Source organism: Haliotis cracherodii, unplaced genomic scaffold (assembly GCF_022045235.1).
Source record: "Haliotis cracherodii isolate W230 unplaced genomic scaffold, xgHalCrac1.p SCAF_27, whole genome shotgun sequence".
Classification (NCBI taxonomy): Eukaryota; Metazoa; Mollusca; class Gastropoda; order Lepetellida; family Haliotidae; genus Haliotis; species Haliotis cracherodii.
In genome coordinates this window covers 4,379,115-4,387,700 of record NW_027266283.1, presented here as the reverse complement: position 1 = coordinate 4,387,700, position 8,586 = coordinate 4,379,115, and positions in this window count along the sequence as shown.

The following is an 8,586-nucleotide window of genomic DNA, read 5'->3' as shown; positions in this document are numbered from 1 at the left end:
GGAAAGTATCGATTGACCTAGACTTTACATGTCTTGGGGTACATGTAGAAATGATACCGTGGTGTTGCCGGGTTAGAATAGAGCCCAGCAACGTGTATTATGGTTGTGAGAGGCGACTTTGTTAACATTTCATTGTACTACGACGGTATGGATCGTTGCTTATAATATCAAGCACGTAATCCAGACTCGAGTACTGGTATTAACGGGGCACCGTCATATTGCTAGAATGTATCTCAGTGCAGCATGTATCCAGAAACATAGACATATAGGGACTGACGTTATGCGATAGTCGACATTCTTCCAATTTGTCCAATAAGTTTGCATTTCAGAGTACAAAAAACCATCGAAGACGAAATCTAGCAAACATCAGGGGTAAAATAATATATCCTCTACATTAATGCTATGTCTTTTTTCAAAAGGACCTCCCCATTAGAATATTAATATTTCCGATCAGACATTTCACCGACCAAAACGTTATGGGTTTTACGCCTGCGAGGTGGTAGCACCAACCAGAAAAAATAACTCCTTCAAACGATATTTTCTGGTCAATGTTATTTATGGAGAATGGCGCCTTATGAAAACCTTAACCAACTGACCTTGGTGACAAATACAAAATCAACCAACACACTGCTTCATTCCCACATACGGTCATCATCGGAATGGTTCCGAGGGCATAACGTGCACACAGGCCTAATTAAACACACGCTCATCCGCGCAAAAACCGGAAACATTTTTCTTGATCCTTTATACATAACCCTCACCAATGCCGGCACGAGTAAACCAGTGGCTGCCTCCTCGAATCCAAGATGAGCCCTCCCTATAAAATGCTCTTGGGTTTCACCAACATGATAATCGCCTTCAGCATTCTGGATTTTGACCTGTCCCCCACATCAAGCTGACACGCCCTGATATAACTGGAGTACTGTTCCAATCAGCTTAAAACTTACTCCCGCTTATTAAAAGTAACTATGTCTTGTTAGTAAGGCTTAGGTTTGGTATTTGAATATAGGATGGAATTTACATTGAAATATTTGCTTTGTGATAGGATTAATAGTCAAAATTGAAGGCACTGAGAGATACCTAAGAATCGTAAGTTCGAATCCGAAAGCGCCCTGCCCACGAATTTCATCCCTGATCGAGGGTTTCACCAACGTGATAATCGACGTCTAACACCCCGTGAAATAAAACACAACTCACTCTCAGAAAAAATACCAGTGCCTTCACTTGCTTAAAATATACTCTTGGGGTCACATATTGAAAAGAAGGGTGACAAAGTTTTGGAGGGATATAGGCTGAATATATATGGAAATATTGTTTTGTGAAAAGATTGTTTGTCAAGTTTTATTACGTTTAGGCTTTGAGAGGTATAATTTTCATGGCTTTGTTATCACGTTTCCAAGGGAGCAGTAAACAGTAAACCCGCTCTCAGGCGTTACTGTCGACAAGTAGTCTGACGAACCTCATTCACGAGAAAGGGGTGTTGTCTACTAATGTTTAATTTGGAAGTAACATTGACCGTTTCGAAGTTGTGAAATAATACTATACAACATAAATACAATCATGCAGCACAGACCGACAAGATCCAGTGAAACACCTGCACGCTGACTCATACAAACTTTAATATTTAATGACAATAGTGCCCTATTTTTAAAAAATGAAACAGCCCAAGCACCATTTAAAAGGAGGGACCTCCCCTTCGAAGTGTTGAAAAGGGGAAGATCGGAGGACGAGCACAGCCGACAATTATTTACACAGGTATGTCGTGATTGAACATCCCTTATCAGTTGACGCAGCTATGATTCTTTTATGATGGTCACAACGAATTAGTCAGCGTTAGGAAAAAGCAATAAACAATGATTTATTAAAACGTTGTTATCGATTATATTGCATAACATTCAAGGTTATTTGGGTTTTTTGTTTGCAGCGTCTGTGTTATTTAAGAATTGACTTGAGTTCATTGGAGTATGAACCTTCATAGAGAGAGGGCCAATTTGTATGAACGTCGGAGCAGACACTCCAAATTATAGAAAATGTATTTACCATAAATCAAGCATATAACTCAAACACTAAAACCAGATTTGAAACTAAATTCCGTGATTTTTTACAGGACTTTCAATTGAGAACTGACAATGCGAGCCATCATTCTGTTGTTGGTTGTGACAGTCGGTGTCATGGTGTTGAGGACGAGTGCAGGTACGTCTCTGGCCCAGCCGCGATTATTTACTGACCGCTATGATGTAGTTTAAATATTGTTGATTGTGACATTAAACAAGCTTACTTTTTCATTAAAAGTTCTAATGTAATTTTCTTTAAATTAAACATCAATATTAATATAACATGCTTACCTAAAGCGAGATCGTGCATCATATCCTTAACTTCATGGTCAATATGTAAAAGGCAGGTTGATATAGGAAATATCTCAAATGTCTACGATATTATAACATAGGTTGATGTAGGTGTTATTTATCAAATACTGTATTTGGTATATATATATACCAGCTATCACCGAGGCAACAAGATTTCGTCTGCCAAAGCCCAGGACGATGGACTGAAGACTGAGTGAATAAATATTTTTCGCCACTTTTAGCAATACTCCAGCGGGGGACACCTTTTGTACCCATACGGCCTTCGGTGTGACGGGCAAAGACTTTCACCATTAGGCTTGATACATGATCCGAACTTTGTTTGACATCTGGGCAGGCAAACCTACAGCTCTAGCCATCATTTTTTGTTTATTTATATTTGTAGATTTATACATGATAGGTGTTAAAATATCGTAATCGGACGTTGCACAAATTAAGATGTCGAAATGATCGAAAAGTAATTACGATCCACGTACTTGCGACGTCCCGCAAAGGCGAGATGTTAGGTAGTCTTGCGATACATGGCAACTAATATACGCGACGTCACTTTGACAGATTGAGTATAATCTTTTTCCCGACTTCGATGTTCACAACAGGTGGATCGTCATCATCACCATCATCCGGCGACAAGCCAGTAAGTATACATGTATATAACTAGAAAGGTTTATCCGGCAATGTGCTGAAATTATACGTTTTAATAGAAGTCCATTATAAATCTTGGCCAGATCGGTTTATAAATGATTTTCTTTTCGACAATAACTTCTGTCAAAGGACGTCATATACCCATCACTAGATGGCTTAGGAAACACTTCGTTATGCGTTTTAAATATTTCTGTAATGAAAATCAGCCTCAAACTGTTTCATGAAGAACACGCGCAATTCACGTTCGTCATGGATGCATGGATGTGGGCATTGTGGGAAAGACTTAACTACTGTGATTACAACAGGTTTATCTGATCCAGACTCGTTTATGTGCAAGCTGCCATGACGTAGCCGGGCCATTGCTGAGTGTGGCGTTAAACGACATTCATTCTCGACGTCACGAGTAGTGGATGTATGCACAGTGGTGTTATTTATGCAGATATTATTGGGTTTTTTCACTTTTGAAAGCTATCCCAAACTGAATCTTTTCCTTCCTTCAGTCACCTTCTGCAACATCAGGAACGGGTGGTGAGAACGTGAGTGATTACCCGATGTTTACTCCCAATTGGTTTCCTCGGTTGTTACATGAAAAGAAAAGTACTTTTAAATAGAAAAATTGACTTGGTATGAAATGAATGCAATAATTCGTTCAGGGTATACTTTACATAATACTTCATTCTTGATACATAACTGGTTGAGTGAGTTTTCAATTAAAGCCGTTTGGACATTATTCCAGTTATATGTACGGCGTCTTGGCAAATTCGACTTCTTGATTAATGTGTCATCTACGATTATCAGATCAATGTATTTCATCACTAGTAGAACATTTGTGTCACGTTTCTTGTATCCACAAGGGACCGACCATTTCCTATTCAGGGGGTCTGACCCAGACTCGTATATGTTCAGGCTGCCGTGATGTAAGTGCACCATAGCTGACTGCAGCGTTAAAAAAACATTCATTCCGTCGACTACACACCTACATTGTAATAGAATTATGCACAGTGACTTTATTATTGCAAATATTGTTTCACTTTTGAAAGCTACCCCAAACTGAATCTTTTCCTTCTTTCAGTCACCTTCTGCAGCATCAGTATCGGGTGTTAGGAACGTGAGTGAATACCCGATGTTTACTTCCAACTGGTTTCTTTCGTTGTTACATGAAAAGAAAAATGTACTTTTAAATATAAATATTGACTCGATATGTAATGAATGCAATAATTCGTTGAGGGTACACTTTATATAATTACATGATAGTTAATTCTTGATGCATAAGTGGTTGAGTGAGTGTTGTTTAACGCAGTTTTGGACATTATTCCAGTTATATGACGGCGTCAGGATAAATTCGACTTCTTGATTAATATGTCATCTACGATTATCAGATCAATGTATTTCATCACTAGTAGAACATTTGTGTCACGTTTATTGTATCCATGTGACTTTATTTTTGCAGATATTGTTTCATTTTTGAAAGCTACCCCTAACGGAATCTTTTCCTTCTTTCAGTCACCTTCTGCAGCATCAATAACGAGTGGTGAGAACGTGAGTGAATACCCGATGTTTACTTCCAATTGGTTTCCTCGGTTGTTACGTGAAATGAAATTAAAGTATATTTAATAAAAATATTGACTTGGCATGAAATGAATGCAATAATTCGTTGAGGGTTTGCTATACATAATAGTTAATTCTTGATACATAAGCGGTTGATTGAATTTTGTTTTAACGAAGTGTTGGACATAATTCCAGTTATATGACGGCTTCAGGATAAATTCGACTTCTTGATTAATATGTCATCTACGATTATCAGATCAATGTATTTCATCACTAGTAGAACATTTGTGTCACGTTTATTGTATCCACAAGGGACCGACCATTTCATATTCAGGGGGTCTGACCCAGACTCGTATATGTTCAGACTGCCGTGATGTAACTGCACCATAGCTGACTGCAGCGTTAAAAAAACATTCATTCCGTCGACTACACACCTACATTGTAATAGAATTATGCACAGTGACTTTATTATTGCAAATATTGTTTCACTTTTGAAAGCTACCCCAAACTGAATCTTTTCCTTCTTTCAGTCACCTTCTGCAGCATCAGTATCGGGTGTTAGGAACGTGAGTGAATACCCGATGTTTACTTCCAATTTCAAAAATGTACTTTTAAATATAAATATTGACTCGATATGTAATGAATGCAATAATTCGTTGAGGGTACACTTTATATAATTACATGATAGTTAATTCTTGATGCATAAGTGGTTGAGTGAGTGTTGTTTAACGCAGTTTTGGACATTATTCCAGTTATATGACGGCGTCAGGATAAATTCGACTTCTTGATTAATATGTCATCTACGATTATCAGATCAATGTATTTCATCACTAGTAGAACATTTGTGTCACGTTTATTGTATCCATGTGACTTTATTTTTGCAGATATTGTTTCATTTTTGAAAGCTACCCCTAACGGAATCTTTTCCTTCTTTCAGTCACCTTCTGCAGCATCAATAACGAGTGGTGAGAACGTGAGTGAATACCCGATGTTTACTTCATATTGGTTTCCTCGGTTGTTACGTGAAATGAAATTAAAGTATATTTAATAAAAATATTGACTTGGCATGAAATGAATGCAATAATTCGTTGAGGGTACACTTTATATAATTACATGATAGTTAATTCTTGATGCATAAGTGGTTGAGTGAGTGTTGTTTAACGAAGTTTTGGACATTATTCCAGTTATATGACGGCGTCAGGATAAATTCGACTTCTTGATTTATATGTCATCTACGATTATCAGATCAATGTATTTCATCACTGGTGGAACATTTGTGTTACGTGTATTGTGTCCACAAGGGACCGACCATTTCATATTCAGGGGGTCTGACCCAGACTCGTATATGTTCAGGCTGCCGTGATGTAACTGCACCATAGCTGACTGCTGCGTTAAAAAATCATTCATTCCGTCGACTACACACTTTATTTTTGCAGATATTGTTTCACTTTTGAAAGCTACCCCTAATGGAATCTTTTCCTTCTTTCAGGGAGCTTCTGGAACATCAGGAACGGGTGGTGGGAACGTGAGTGAATACCCGATGTTTACTTCCAATAGGTTTCTTTTTTTGCTACATGAAATGAAAAGTATTTTTAAATAAAAATATTGACTTGATATGTAATGAATGCCATAATTCGTTGTGGGCACACTATACATAATAGTTAAATGATGACACGTATGTGAGTGTGTGAGTTTTGATTTACGGCCGCCGCTTTGGACAGTATTTCAGTTATATCATGGCGTCAGTCACAAAGATCATCAGATCAATGTATTTCATCCCGTGTGTCATATATTGTTTACGTATATTAAATCTATAATGTGGCATAACCTTTTGCTGAACCTTACCATCTTTACTGTGAAAGATAATAACTTGAACTGAAGTTCCCTTCCCTAAATAAAAAAAACGTCAACACCAGAGAATATCCGGTTTCTATTATTCAGTGAAGTAGTGGAAGTTTGCGCGGTATCTCAGTACTGCTAAATGCAGCATAAAATAACACTTAATCTCTATAGGTACACCCAGTGCAGAGTTTAAAATATGATTAAAACTGGGGTGATATGAAGGATATGAGTGAGTGAGTTTTATTTAACGCCGCTTTTAACAGTATTCCAGTTATATTGCGGCGTGTCAGCTTAATGTGGGAGGAGAGCCCGAAGTGATGCAGGTCTCAGACGTTTACCATTTCGTTGAAACACATGAGCACGTTTATGGTGCTGACAAACTTGGAAACATAAACGGGGCCAACCGGGATTCGAACGCACATTGCTAGGTTTCTGGCGTGCCCAAGTGACACAACTCTGCACAGCGAATCGCGGCGCCTTAGACGTATGGGCCACCCGTGGCCCCTGAAGGATATGAGTAGGTGAGTTAGTGAAGTGAGTAAGCAATATTCCAGCAATATCACGGCGGGGGACACCAGAAATGGGCTTCACACATTGTACCCATGTTAGGAATCGAACCTGGGTCTTCGGCGTGACGAGCGAACGCTTTAACGACTCAGCTACCCGACCGCCCCTGAAGGATATGAAGAATAGAAGGACATACTTGCTTATTAATATATTTTACTGAAGAAATGTTGAAAACGTTATACAGACTTATGTTCAAGGATATCGAAAGGATTTCACTCTTATTCTAGGAGAACGTTAAATATGAGTGTGTGAATGTTTTTACGCCGCGTTTAGCAATACTCCGGAAATATCACGGCAGGGGACACCAGAAATGGTCTTCAACATTGTACCCATGTAGGCAATTGAACCCGGATCAGCTTCGGGGAGGCGAGACAACGCTTTAAACACTGGGCTACCCCATCAACCGTTAAACATGAATTGGTTGAAAGAAGGTCATTTCAAACATGTCAAGTTTGTGATTTGAAACAGGTCCGTGTTTAAAGTATTGGAGTACAACAATCGGGATCCTGGTGACGAGTGCACAAAGAGTTCTTAATAAACATAAAAAAATTGCCATAATCTCCAACACTGAATTGAACCAAAATTAGAATATCTTGGTACCTAGGTCGTATTCGGGTAGAATTTACGACTGCATAAAAACTGTTCCACGACATTGTGTTATATGTGTGACGTTTATTTTAAGGTGTCTGGAGCACCAATCAACGTACGTATTTGTTCGTCCCGCACGTACTCGTGGAAGGACGGGTGGGTGATTGATGGGCAAAAGATGGGTGGCTGATGGATAGATGGGCAGATGGAGGGATGGTGGATGAATGGATGGACGGGTGGAGGGATGGTGGATAAATGAATGGATGCCTGGGTTGACAGGGGTAATACCGTCACAAGCTTTTCACATAGGTAGCATGGAGTCTTATCATAGCTTCACAAGATGTCACAAAATATGGACAATTAGAATTTGCCAAAATGAAGTGTTACAGATATTTCTGGGAAGACAATAATTTAAGAAATTAAACGTTTCAGAACACTGCCAGCGCTGTGACGTCATCGACCTTTGGGATAGTTCTCTCCGCTGTGGGCGTGGCCACCGTTAGACAAGTGCTCTAGACCGTCCTCCTGACCAACGTCAACTGTCCAAGGAGAATACGTATGACAAAAACTGGAACGTCAGAAATGAATAATTGTTCAAGTGACACTTCACGACCTTTAATTTCTTATTGACACATATACTCGCAGAACAATAACGTGTCTTTGTACATGTCTATTCATTCTTAAGGGCAGACTTCGGAAACTTTTGAGAGATGTGATGAGATATCAGATAAAGTGAAATTCTCACATTGCGAGCCATAGGAATCCTTGAATCCATTATCTCGCTCATGGTCACCATGGTTACGGCGACGTTATCAACAGAACAACCATGTGCACGTAGTGGCCACCCGTGACGACATCGCCGTTGACGTCTCCATTGGTGCAGACAACACTTGTGGTGGACATCGCGTCAGTGAAGAAGGGTCCTCTTTTCACAGGCACGTTTCTTTCTTCACCGATTCGATGGCAGAGCACCGTCTACAGGCGTCGAGCTGAACGTTACGTCACGCCATGTGTTCTTGAAGGCGATCGCTGTGAA